Raw genomic sequence first — 13,884 nt, 5'->3', positions numbered from 1 at the left:
ATTAACATTAGAGGGGTCCCAGAAGGAGAAGAGAGAAAAAGGGGCAGAAAATTTATTTGAAGAAATAATAGCTGAAAACTTCCCAAATCTAGGGAAGAAAACAGAAATCCAGATCCAGGAGGCACAGAGGGCCCCCAACAAAATCAACCCAAGGAGGTCCACACCAAGACATAGTAATTAAAATGGCAAAAACTAATGATGAAGAGAGAATTCTAAAAACAGCAAGAAAAAAGAAAACAGTTACATACAAGGGAAACCCCAAAAGGCTATCAGCTGATTTTTCAGCAAAAACTTTGTGGGCCAAAAGGGAGTGACATGGTATACTCAAAGTGTTGAGAGAAAAAAACCTGCAGCCAAAAATACTCTGTCCAGCAAGGCTATCATTCAGACTAAAAGGAGAGATAGAGTTTCCCAGACAAACAATAAAGGAAACCATGACCACTAAACCAGCCCTATACGAAATGTCAAGGGGGACTCAACAGTGGAAACGAAAGACCATACGAGTAAAAAAAAAAAAAGTAGGAAGCACAAAACTAGTAAAAATAAGTATATCTATAAAAATCGGTCAAGGGATTCACAAAATAAAAAGAAGTAAAGTATGATACCATTTACCCAAAATGTTGGGGGGAGGACTGTAAAGAATGGGTTCAAACTTAGGTGACTATCAACTCAATATCAAAAAGTGCTATATGCAGAAGATGTTGTATACAAACCTAATGGTAACCACAAATGAAAAACCAGTAATTGACATGTAAAAAATAAAGACAAAGGAATCCAAGAATACTACTAAAGAAAGCCAACAAATCATGTGTGAAGACAGCATGAAAGGAGCAGAGAAGAATTACAAAAACAACCATAAAACAAGGTAACAAAATTGCAATAAGCACACACTTGTCAATAATTACTTTGTGAATGTACTAAATGCTCCAATCAAAAGAAATAGGGTGACGGAATGGATAAAAAAGCAAGACCATCTATATGCTGCCTACAAAGAGACTCATGTCAGACCTAAAACCATATGTAGATTGAAAGTGAAGGGATGGAAAAGCATTTATCATACAAGTGGAAGTGAAAAGAAAGCCAGGGTAGCAATACTAATATCGGACAAAATAGACTTTAAAACAAAGACTATAACAAGAGACAAAGAAGGACACTATAAATCATAAAGGGAACAATCCAACAAGAAGATATAATAATTGTAAATATTTATGCACCCAACATGGTAGCACCCTAATACATAAAGCAGCTAATAACAAACATAAAGCAAATAATTGGTAGTAATACAATAATACTAAGGGACTTTAACACCACACTTACATAAATGGATAGATCATCCAAACAGAAAATGAACAAGGAAACAGTGGCTTTGAATGACACATTGGACCAAATGTATCTAGCAGATATATTCAGAACATTCCATCCTAAAACAGCATAATACACATTCTTTTAAGTGCACATGGAACATTCTCCAGAATAGATAACATGTTAGGCCACATAACAAGTGTCAACAAATTCAGAGAGACTGAAGTCATACCGTGCATCTTTTTTGACCACAAAGCTATGAAACTAGAAATCAACTACAAGAAAAAATCTGGAAAGAACACAAATACATGAAGGTTAAATAACATGCTATGTTATTGGTTAATGATGGGGTCAACCAAAAAGTCAAAGAGGAAATAAAAAAAAATACATGGAGACAAATGAAAACACAAAGTACAAAATCTTTGGGATGCAGAAAAAGCTGTTCTAAGAGGGAAGTGTATAGCAATACAGGCCTACATAAAGAAGCAAGAAAAATCTCAAATTAACAACCTAACCTTACACCTAAAGGAGCTAGAAAAAGAACAAACAAAACCCAAAACCAGTAGAAGGAAGGAGATAATAAACATCAGGACGGAAATAAACAAAATGGAAACTAAAAAAAACAATAATCACTGTAACCAGGAGCTGGTTCTTTGAAAAGATCAACAAAATTGATAAACCTTTAGCCAGACTCATCAAAAAAAGGGGGGGTACTCAAAACAAAATCAGAAATAAAAAAGGAGAAATAACAACTAACACCACAGAAATACAAAGAACTAAAAGAGAATATTATGAAAAAGTATACACCAACAAATTGGACATCCTAAAAAAAAATGGATAAATTCCTAGAAACATATAACCTTCCAAAACTGAATCAGGAAGAAACAGAAAATTGAACAGACTGATTATCAGCAATGAAATTGAGTGTGTAATCAAAAAACTCCTAACAAACCAAAGTCCAGCATCAGGTGGTTTCACAGGTGAAGTCTACCAAACATTTAAAGAAGAGTTAATACCTATTCTTCTCAAACTATTCCAAAAAATAGAGGAGGAAGGAAAGCTTCCTGATTTATTCTATGAGGCTAGTATTACCCTGATACCAAAACCAGATAAAGACACTACAAAAAAAGAGGACTACAGGCCAATATCTCTGATTAACATAGATGCAAAAATACTTAACAAAGTATTAGGAAATAGAATCCAACAATACATTAAAAAATCATTCACTATGATCAAGTGGGATTTATTCTAGGGATGCATGGATGGCTCACTATTTATAAATCAATATACATCTCATCAACAAGAGAAAGGAAAAAAACCTTATGATCATTTCAATAGATGCATAAAAAGCATCTGACAAACTATAACATCCATTCATGATAAAAACCTCAACAAAGTAGGTTTAGAGGGAACATACTTAAACATAAAAAAGGCCATATATGAAAAACCCACAGTTAGCATCATACGCAATGGGAAAAAAACTGAGACCTATTCCCTCAAGGTCAGGAACAAGACAAGAATGTCCACCCTCACCAATGTTATTCAGTATAGTACTGGAAGTCCTAGCCACAGCAATCAGACAACAAAAAGAAATAAAAGGCATCCAAATTGGTAAGGAAGAAATAAAACTTGCATGATTTACAGATGACATGAACACTATGTACAGAAAACCTGAAAGACCACCAAAAAACTACTAGAACTGATAAGTGAATTCAGTAAGGTTGCAGGATACAAAATCAATATACAGAAATCCACTGCATTTCTATACACTGATAATGAAGTAGCAGAAGGAGAAATTAAGAAAACAGTCCCATTTACAATTGCACCAAAAATAATAAAATCCCTAGGAATAAACTCAACTAAGGAGGTAAAAGAGCTGTGCTCTGAAAACTCTAAAGCATTCATGAAAGAAATTGCAGATGATACAAATGAAGATATTCTATCCCCATGAACCAGAAGAACAAACGCTGTTAAAATGTCTATACTATCCAAAGCAATCTACAGATTTAATGCAAATCCCTATCAAACTGCCAGAAGCATTTTTTCACAAAACTAGAACAAATAATCCTAAAACTTGTATGGAACCACAAAAGACTCCAAATAGTCAAAAGCAATCCTAAAAAAGAACAGAACTGGGGTGCCTTAGTGGCTCCGTCGTTAAGCATCTGCCTTCAGCTCAGGTCATGATCCCAGGGTCCTGGGATAGAGCCCTGCATCGGGCTCCCTGCTCGGCAGGAAGCCTGTTTCTCCCTCTCCCACTCCTCCTGCTTGTGTTCCCCCTCTCACTGTCTCTCTGTCAAATAAATAAAATCTTTAAAAAAAAAACAGAACTAGAGGTATCACAATCCCAGATTTCAAGATATACTACAAAACTACAGTAATCAAAACAGTATGGTACTGCCACAAAAAGAGATAGATAGATAACAGAACAGAGAGCCCAGAAATAAACCCACGATTATATGGCTAATCTTCAACAAAAGAGGCAAGAATATGCAATGGGAAAAAGACAGTCTCTTCAACAAATACTGCTGGGAAACTGGACAGCTACACGTAAAAGAATGAAACTGAACCATTTTCTTAAACCATACACAAAAATAAATTCAAAGGTATTAAGGACCTAAATATGAGACCTGAAACCATAAATACTGTAAAAGAGAGGACAGGCAGTAATTTCTCTGACACCGGTCATAGGAACATTTTTCTAGATTTGTCTCCTGAGGCAAGGGAAACAAAGGAAAAATAAACTATTTGGACCACCTCAAAATAAAAACCTTCTGCACAGCAAAGGAAACACTCAACAAAACTAAAAGACAACCTACTAAAGATATTTGTAAATGGCATATCCAATAAAGGGCTAGTATCCAAAATGTATGAAAAACTTACATAACTCAAAACCAAAAAATAAACAATCCAATTAAAAATGAGCAGAAGACCTGAACAGACATTTCTCCAAAGCAGACATATTGATGGCCAACACAGGAAAAGATGTGCAACATCACTAATCATCAGGGAAATGCAAATCAAAACCACAATCACCTTATACCTGTCAGAATGTCTTAAAATAAAAGACAAGAAATAAGTGTTGGCAAGGATGTGGAGAAAAAGGAACCCTTGTGCACTGGTGGGAATGCAAACTGGTGCAGTCACTGTGAAAAACAGTATGGAGGTTCCTCTAAAAATTAAATTAGAATTACCATATAATCCAGTAATTCCACTACTGGGTATTTACCCAAAGAATACAAAAATACGAATTCGAAAAAATATATGCACCCCTATGTTTATGGCAGCATGATGTACAATAGCCAAATTATGGAAGCAACCAATTGTCCAACAGACAAATGGATAAAGAAGAGGTGGTATATATATATACATTACTCAGCTATAAAAAAGAATGAAATCTTGCCATTTGCAACAACATGGATAGATCTAGAGGATATAATGTCACGTAAAATAAATCAGAGAAAGACAAATACTATATGATTTCACTCATACACGGAATTTAAGAAACAAAACAAACGAACAAAGAAAAAAGAGACAAACCAAAAAACAAATTCTTAACTGTAGAGAACAAGCTGATGGTTACCAGAAGGGAGGTGGAGGGGGGTGAAGGGGATTAAAGAGTGCACTTGTCATGCACTTGTCATGATGAGTAGCACTGAGTCGTGTATGGAATTGCTGAATCACTATATTGTACACCTAAAACTAATATAACATTGTATGTTAACTATACTGGAATTAAAATAAATTTAAAATTAAATTTAAAAAGGGGCAACTGGGTGGCTCAGTCGTTAAGCGTCTGCCTTCGGCTCAGGTCATGATCCCAGGGTCCTGGGATTGAGCCCCGCATCAGGCTCCCTGCTCCGCGGGAAGCCGGCTTCTCCCTCTCCCACTCCCCCTGCCGTGTTCCCTCTCTCACTGTGTCTCTCTCTGTCAAATAAATAAATAAAATCTTTTTAAAAAATTAAAAAAGTAAAAATAAAAACAGCATAGTAAAAAAACACAAGATCCATCTACACGGAATATCACACAGCCACAAAAAAGGATGGCATCATGCCACTTGAGACAGTATGGATGGACCTACAGGATATTATGCTAAGTGAAATAAGACTAAGAAAGACAAATGCCATATGATTCCACTCATAAGGGGAATCTAAAAAAAAAAAGAACCAATAAATGAATTAACAAAAAGCAGAATCAGACATAAATACAGAGAACAAACTGATGGTTGCCAGAGGGGAGGGCTGTGGGGGGGTTGGGCAAAATTGGTGAAGAGGAGAGGAAGATACAGGCTTGTAGTTATGGAATGAGTAAGAATAAAAGGGACAGCCTAAGGAACACAGTCAATGATACTGTAATAGCAATATAATAATATGATGGTAGCTACACTTGTGGTGAACATGGCGTAATGTATAGACTTGTCATATCACTAAGCTGATGTCAACTATACTCAAATAAAAAATTTAAACATAAAGTTAAATATCTTTTTTAAAAAGGCAAAGCTCAAAAGAATGTCTATTGTATGCTACCCTTCATGTAAGAAAAAAGGATATAGAAGAAAATATACAGGTATTCACTTACTTGTGTAAAAGAAATAGTCTTTAAAGAAAGTCAATTCTGCTGTAACACAATATATTCATCCCTAAAAATCTCCACACTATGCAAAATTCCACAATAAAAACCAGAAGGTTTATGGGGAACACAGGATACAACACCCAATAAACTTCTTCTATCACACACACACACACACACACACACACACACACACACACAGAGGAACCTAATAAAAAAAAGCAGTAACACAATTTTAGACATTAGTTAAGAAATATACAATAAACATATCACTTTACCTAGAAAAAGCCCTTAAGTTTGCTTGTGCAATAGGGATCAGGATGGCTGTAGCTTGTGAATTGGTGCAAAGGGCCGGAAGGTTGTATGGGTGTGGCTTCTAAGACACGGGTGAACCAGGGGAACTCAGAGATGTCTGAAGTATGTGCATTTTAGGTATTCTTACCCAGCTCAGGTCAGCTGGGTGCACGTTCTGGATTCACCTAGAATTTCTCATGCGTGAAACTGTCCATAAGCAAACACGAAATTCGCATGAAGCTCAAACTGTTCTCTAAGATATATCAATCACATTGGCACAAACCTGCTTTTTCAAAACAGGCATTATTGCAAAACTGTACAGGAAGGACAAATCAGAAACTAATGAGATTGTTTTACCAACAGGGGTTAAGTGGCAAGAGACTAGAAAGAATGGGGGATGGGAAGGAGACAGTAGAGTTGAAGGAGTGACTCTTCTCTGAGTATATTTTTTGGGTAGGTCTAACTCTTGGAACCCAGGTAATTTTTTACATACCAGCTCCCCCAATAAATAAATAATATGAACCAGAATGTGAGGAGAGCCCAAAATGAAAAGCAAACAGTAACAAATAAACCTAACTATATTTCAAATGAATATCATAATTACACTGAAGGAGGTGGGAAAGAATATAGCTAAACCTAAGTAACTCTGAAAAGAAGTGTTTTTGTTTTGTTTCATTTTAACCAAGAATATTTATTGATGGATTGATGAATATAATTTTAAATAGAACAATAAGGCATAACCACGCATTCAAACAGTTTTCAAACACCAAAAGAGGGAAAAGCCATAAACTTAGGAACTTTAAATAACCAAGTCAAAGAGCCTCTGAGGTACTGATAGATAAGTATCAGAAAATTCTTCTCTTTTGTATGATTCCTATATTACCTCACCAGAATGATAATTCTACAGAATTCCTCATTCATTTATACTTCAACCATCCCACCTGGCTGCTCCTCTGTTCCCCATCCCTCTCCCTTTCCTTTGCAGTGATATTCTTTAGCCATTCCCTTCCTAAGGAATTGGGTACACATCTTCCTTCCAAAGCAAGGAAACAAACAAGCAAGTGATGAGTCAGGGGAAGTTAGCCACGGGCAGATATATGAATGAACAGACTTGGACATTAAGATGGCAACTGTCTGATTCAGTGAGGTCTTGAAGCTGACTTGGGCAAATAAGCTGCTCCGGCTTGCTGAAAGGTCTATAATGCCACATCGTATTGTGCCACCAATGCCAGATCCGATGTTTCTAAGAGATTAACAGTAATCTAAACAAGGAGGTAGTTAGTCAATGTAACCAGGCACCTAATGTGACAATACAGTCAATGCTTTGGAGCTCCACTGGGAGTGGACTATGGCTTCTAGCATAATCATTTGCCAAGTGCAAAAACCTTCAGGATCCTGAGGATGATCTTTAAATCTCTTAGGACAGATAAATTAGGCACCTCTGTAACTCTAACCTTTCTACTTGGAAATGTGAAGTGAAAAACACCCCAGGGCATGCGACACTGAGGCATAAACCATGCAGCAGAGATGGGAATACAGGCGGCTTTTAGGGTGCCCTACCTCCTTGTTCAAAAACCCATGAGAAGATCCCCAAGCATACTGCCAGAGCAGCCACTCTGGTGGTGACAGTGCCCCCAAGCTGAGCAAACCTGCAGGCATATGGCTATTTTCTGAAGAATAAGAGTAGCCATTTGGTACTCTGCATGGAGAATCAGAGGCCTGACGTTGAGGGACCTGGGCAAGCCACCTAGAAGTTTGGCTTGACATCTTTCACCTTTTAAGACAAACATCTCCATCCAGCAGACCTTTGATGACAGAGCAGAGTGCAGGGGACCAAGAGATGGTCATATTCTCTGAGACAAATGCTGATTCCCAAAAAGGTCCTGGGGAGATAACATCCCAGAGGCTTATTTATGAGCAAAGGTAGATAAAAACTGCGAGACCATCGAACCATCTTATCATGTTAGGTATGTATTTAACAGGCATAGCTTGGGGTGCCAGGTAAAACAGAGGGAACTCGGGGCATAATAAAAAGCAGGAAGACTGAAAGATCAAGTGAATGGCATGCTGGGTGACAGAGAAGCAAAGGACATGCGGAAAAGTTTGTAGGAGCATGCTGAAACCTAGCTGAAGGGAAGGCAGCATGGCTATAGTCTACACCCAGGGAAAGCTTGCTTGGCCGGTTTTTGGCAAGAGTCCTTCCCTCCCTCCCTCCCTTTCTCAGACAGGATGGACATTTAACATTCAGCAGCATAACTGGGGGAGATGATATTTATAAATGGGGAACAGGTGAATGGATACTGAAGAGAAATAGGCTGGGTGTGCCATTCTGTCATGTCCTGTTTATGCCAAAGGCAGGTTTGTGTTAACAGAGCACACATGGGATTGTCCTGCAACAGCAGTGGTATCTTGGCAGAAAGGGGATGATAGGGTGGAGTGGGGGCTGGTAGACAGGAGGACTCTCAAGTTCCAGTTTTTAAATGCTAGGGAGCAAGGAACAGTTTGGTCTCAGCTTTTTAGTCAAGAAATTGGATGCTGACTTTCTGTTCTATGCCCACTTTCTCCAAAACCCTAACAAATTTTGCAAAAGATATGGCACCATCCCTATCCTGATCAGCCTCCTGGATGGTCCTATGATGCTGCTTAGTTGCTCATCTGGGATATTCACTCCATCCATCATGCATAGTACCTGGACAACTCATTGTGGGAGATCCTGTCATCTTTATCCAAATCATATAGCCAAAAAGCAAAGTATAGTTCGTTACTTCAGCTGTTGAGTGGTTCTGGTCCATTCTTATCTTGGCTCTTTGCACTATATTCAGTGGATTGGAAATGAACCAAAGTTTTTATGAATCAGTGGAAGCTTACCTGGTCTTCTCCCTCTGGAAAGAAGGCACTAATGAGCTGGCCCCCAGTGGGTTGATGACAAATTCTGGAATCAGCTGGAAATCTTCCCAGCTGAGGACCCCATTCTCGCCTTTGTCCAGGCTGGAGAACTGGCTGTAGAGGTGGGTGATCTGACTGTGGGAAAAGCTGGTCTCCTTGATCTCTAGTTCTTTACCTCACAGTAATGATGGAGGCCCCATCCCCAAGTGGGAGCTCCTCTAGGAGTGGCTGCACCTGAAGCAACAGTGGAACACTAAAGACAAAAGGAACTGTACACAAATATTGTACTCTAGTTGGTAAATTTGTTCTTCACAAGAGAATGAACTAGAAATTCTGAAACTACTTTATGTGCATGATAGGATTGAGCAAATATGTTGTGAATAATGATAATGAGTTTGTCACAGCTAGAGAAAGGAGTTACAAATAAAGAAAGGGGAAAGTCTAGAATGAATCCTTTAGTGTTGGATTACATCTGAAATATCAGTATAAATTCATATATATATTCTCAAACACAGAGAGAGATATATACATGTATATGCAGATAAATAGGCATAAAATAAATATGTGTATATGTGCATGTACAAGTATACAAACATATTTCTTAGCTCTGTCATCTGAGAGGGCCTTAGAAGCAATGATACTCTGGTAACATTGAGCACATCTACTGCCCACATCTCCTTTTTTTTTTTTTTTTTTTAAAGATTTTATGTTTTTATTTGACAGAGAGAGAGCAAGAGAGCACAAGCAGGGGGAGTGGCAGGCAGAGGGAGAGGGACACTAAGGAGATTTGACAACAACTCCCTGCTTAGCAGGGAGCCTGATGAGAGGGTCAGTCCCAGGACCCTGGGATCATGACCTGAGCTGAAGGCAGACACTTAACCAATTGAGCCACCCAGGCACCTCATTACATCTTCCTTCTAAATACCATTCTCTAAAAAGATAAACCAGGGATCCTTGGAGAAATTTATTCAAGGGCTGGGCCAGGGGAAATGTAAGATAAGCCTAGAATATCTTAAGATGCTGAAAAGCAAGAAAGTGCTCAAAAAATAATAGGAGGCATGTCAAAAGGGCACAGAAGCCAACTTGAAGGAGCTCCCAATAGCTAAATCTGGGACACTTTGAGCAACAAAATAATGATAGTAATGGATTATAACTCAGAGAATAAATATCCCTGAGTTTATACTGATATAAGCAAATTGGGATAAATAAATAAATACATGCATGGGGGTGGGGTATTTCTTCCTTACAGAAGAGCTCTAATTAATAAATGTAGAAGTATCGATATAAATTTTAAAAATCACCATTAACCAAATATGACAGTAACAATTTTTATCGGCAATAATCATCAATGAATGCTAAAATTAGTTGGGTGAGACTATGTTGAGAAATAGGATGTGTGCATCATCTCAAAGTTTCTCCCCACAAGATACTTGTTGATTACAAACAGAAAACAGTAATTTTAGCTGCAGAAAGCTGACAGCCACCGTCTTAGCCAAGTGATCAAAATTAACATCAGCAGCAATAGGGCACAGCTGTATATGAATCTCCTGATATAATGCAATGAGATGACACTTCTGTGGGATTCTTGACAAAAATGTGTAACTTCAATCTAATCATAAGAAAATGTCAGACAACCCTAAATTAAGGAACATTCTAGAAAATAATTGGCCAGTACTCTCCAAAAGTGTCAAGGTCATTAAAGCAATGATTGAGGGATTACCACAAACTGAAGGACACTAAGGAGATTTGACAACTAAATGCAATGTGAGATCCTGGATTGGATCCTGGACCAGAAAAAGGACATTAGTAGGAAAACTGGTAAAAGCCAAATAAGGTTAATAAATTGGTAAATAGTATTCAGCAATGTTAATTTTCTGCTTTCAATAAATGTACCATGATTATGTAAGATGTTAACATTAGGGAAAGCTGGATAAAGAATATATGGGAATCTTCTCTACTACTTTTGCAACTTCTGTGTATTAATTATTTCAAAATAGAAAGTTAAAATACACACACACACACACACACACACACACACACACACACACACACTTAGCCATAAATATTCCACAGTTCCTGGGTTGGGACTTGTACACCAGTGCCTATGATACGCCCTTATCCTCTGCTGAATGGGATGTCCAGCTCATCTGTTCTCATCAGTAAGGTCCCTTGGTCCAGGCCCAGATATGGGCCTCAAATACATGAGACATTGACCTGCTCTTCCCCCATGCAAGCCTAAGGCAGGCATTCCCAATAGATCGTAGCAATCTTTCCCACACAGTCCAGATAGCCACGACTGATCAAAGTCAGCACTTGAGCTGAAACATCTCCTATTGCTGCATTCAGCTTGCAGTCAGGTCTGTGGGGACCCTTGGAGTCTAAGTCCCTGCTTAGATTCTGAGGTCTAGACAGAAAAGCACAGAAATCATCCTTCCTGAAATGTGGTAATATGCTCCAGCAATTTCATCAAGCATCGCTCTCCAACCTTCATCAGTGATCCAGGGCTAGAATATCTAATGGTCTCTGTGGTAGCGGATGATGAAGCTTGACATGAGATGGAGCCCTATGGCAAAGGTTGATCAGGTTCCCGAGGAACACCAAGGCCTAAATCCTTATCATCAGGATTGACAGTTAACTCATTCCACCATATTGTGTTCAGTTACCCTCTTTGTCAGACTTCATAAAATTAGCCTGGGAAGAATATCAGGGATTCTTTGTCATTTCATAGCCTGATAGTTTTCTAACTTATCACACTGTGCATCCAGGGATTTTAAAATAAAAGTCTGTCAAATCATACTTTTTTTCTTACCAAGGAGGTGCATCTGAAGGACGGGGCATTCCAACAGCCTTACTGGGAAGTAAATGAAGGCAATCACTCAAACTAGGACCCAGACCCCCATGGTCATAGTCCAGAGCTATAAACAATGACCATGTTCATTCTTCCATTTTCTATCAAGAAGAAGAAAATAAGTCTTATGAGAAAGCAGCTTCTGAGAAAAACTAAACTGGCTTACAGAAGAATGACAAGACTGGGAGTGGAGTCGGAGCCAAGAGAGGGCTTAAAGACTAGAGCTGGCAGGGGGCGCATTTCAACAGTATTTGGCCTGCCCTGAGATAAAGAGCTTTCTCACTGCCTCACTCTCTCTCCCATCCCCAGCTCTGTCTCCTCTCATCCAGCCTCTCCCCTCCTCTTTCCCCATGAGTCCTCACTAGAGATTTCTGATATTCTATTGGTTTACAAGACTGAGACTGAGAAATGCTGACCAAGCCTTTCCTTTGTTGTGAAAGAATTACACATACCACAGTGTCCTAGACAGGTCGTGTTTTGCTTTTATAAAATATCTTCATAGTTCTGCAAGCTCTCTCAGAAATATTCTGTTGTTTTATGACCTGTCTCAAAATGGTTCTGTCCATCCAAATTAAGTCTCTCTTGCTTCAGTCTAAATGTTTTCCTTCATCTCATCCAGTTTGCTCCTTTAAATCAATTAAGAAAAATTCTAACGTTGGTATGAGAATCTCTGACATAAAAATTCTTCCCTAATCCTAAACCTTCAATTCCTTCATTCTGCCTAAAAAGTTCAAATCCTTAGCCCAACTCTCCAGCCTCTGTATGATCCAGTCCTTAACTTTCCTTTCCAGACGGATTTCCCACAAATCCTTTGCACAGACCCTAGACCTCAGCCAAACCAAACTCCACGTGCTTCTTGAGAAAATATCCTGCATTCTCAAAACAGTATCTCCACTTGGAATGCCCTCTCTCCCACTGTGGCCTCTTATTTACTCCTTCATTTTGAAAAAAAATTAACTGACACAAAAATGAGAGACATAATTTCTGCCATCCAGAATACATGGGATACTAGAGAAAATCGTATGTTATTAAGTATAAGGTATTAACACCTAACTGGTATGTGGTGTTAGAATGGGGTTGGATGTTAGGATTAAACTTCATGGTAAAGGGAGCATCTGAAAAGGCCTTGAAGGATGGGGTAGAATTTCAATATGTACACTGGGAAGAAAAGGATTATAGGCTGAGGAAACCATGAGAGCAAGCTCACATAGGCGGGAGAAAATGAAGTGTGTATACATAAATTCAAATACTTTGGTTTGGCTGCAGTGCTTCAATACACCAGATCTTGAAGGACCTTGAATGTCAGACTAAAATGTATGAATCTATTCCACAGACATAGGAAATTATTGAAGAGTTTTGAGCACAGAAATAACATGATCAGAAAGAGCAGTGCTTTAGGAAGGTACCAGGCCGTGTGTATATAGGAAAAACTTCTTCAATTTCTAGAGGTTTCTTCTTGGTAAAGTAGGGAGAGAAGAGCCTGACATTAGTTTCAAATGTAAGACTACAGGAGTGGTGATGCCTGTCACATGCTCCATTTAACTCAGCTGTGTGGTCTTGCAAAAGGTAGACAGATCTTGGAGACTGGCTATAAGTAACTTGTGACTTTACTTGTAGCTGCTGTTGTGATATGGTATGCTCCTTGGGGCAAGTCAGCACAGCACCTAGGACGTGGAACTATACAGCTACTGACCCCACCAAATACTTTTTCCCTCCATACCCATTTTTGAGAATCACCAGAAGCAGTTTGCTTTTGAGGCAACATCAGTTCTCCTGTCCTCTGCCATAAGGTGCAGAGATCATTATCATCTCGACACCCCATGGAACATCACACTGGTTCCTGTTTTCCTCATAGGCTAAGGAACCAGTGGTAGCAAGTACTTTAGGTGTCTTAGACACAAGAAAGCCAGGGGTAAAAGCCTGGCACCATGTACCTCACCAGTCAGGGTCCAGCCAGGAACACAGAATCCATACCAGTTATTTTA

The 13,884-nt window shown here is 38.8% G+C and overlaps 1 protein-coding gene, 1 long non-coding RNA gene and 1 pseudogene across 4 annotated transcripts in view; 1 reads left to right on the top strand and 2 right to left on the bottom strand.

Moving 5' to 3' along the window:
- The window catches only part of NHS (NHS actin remodeling regulator), a 344,262-nt gene that overhangs the window by 308,915 nt on the left and 21,463 nt on the right, over nucleotides 1-13,884 (top strand). The window lies entirely within an intron of this gene.
- LOC148163136 (uncharacterized) overlaps nucleotides 1-13,884 on the bottom strand; it is a 28,629-nt gene that overhangs the window by 12,548 nt on the left and 2,197 nt on the right. The window lies entirely within an intron of this gene.
- On the bottom strand, nucleotides 8,682-9,251 carry LOC114200456 (calcineurin B homologous protein 1 pseudogene; annotated as a pseudogene).

The sequence above is a fragment of the Eumetopias jubatus genome, unplaced genomic scaffold (genome assembly GCF_037043125.1).
Source record: "Eumetopias jubatus isolate StellerSeaLion01/CBP00866 unplaced genomic scaffold, mEumJub1_p1.0 scaffold_11, whole genome shotgun sequence".
NCBI classification, from domain to species: domain Eukaryota; kingdom Metazoa; phylum Chordata; class Mammalia; order Carnivora; family Otariidae; genus Eumetopias; species Eumetopias jubatus.
This window is presented reverse-complemented; position numbering and strand designations above follow the sequence as displayed.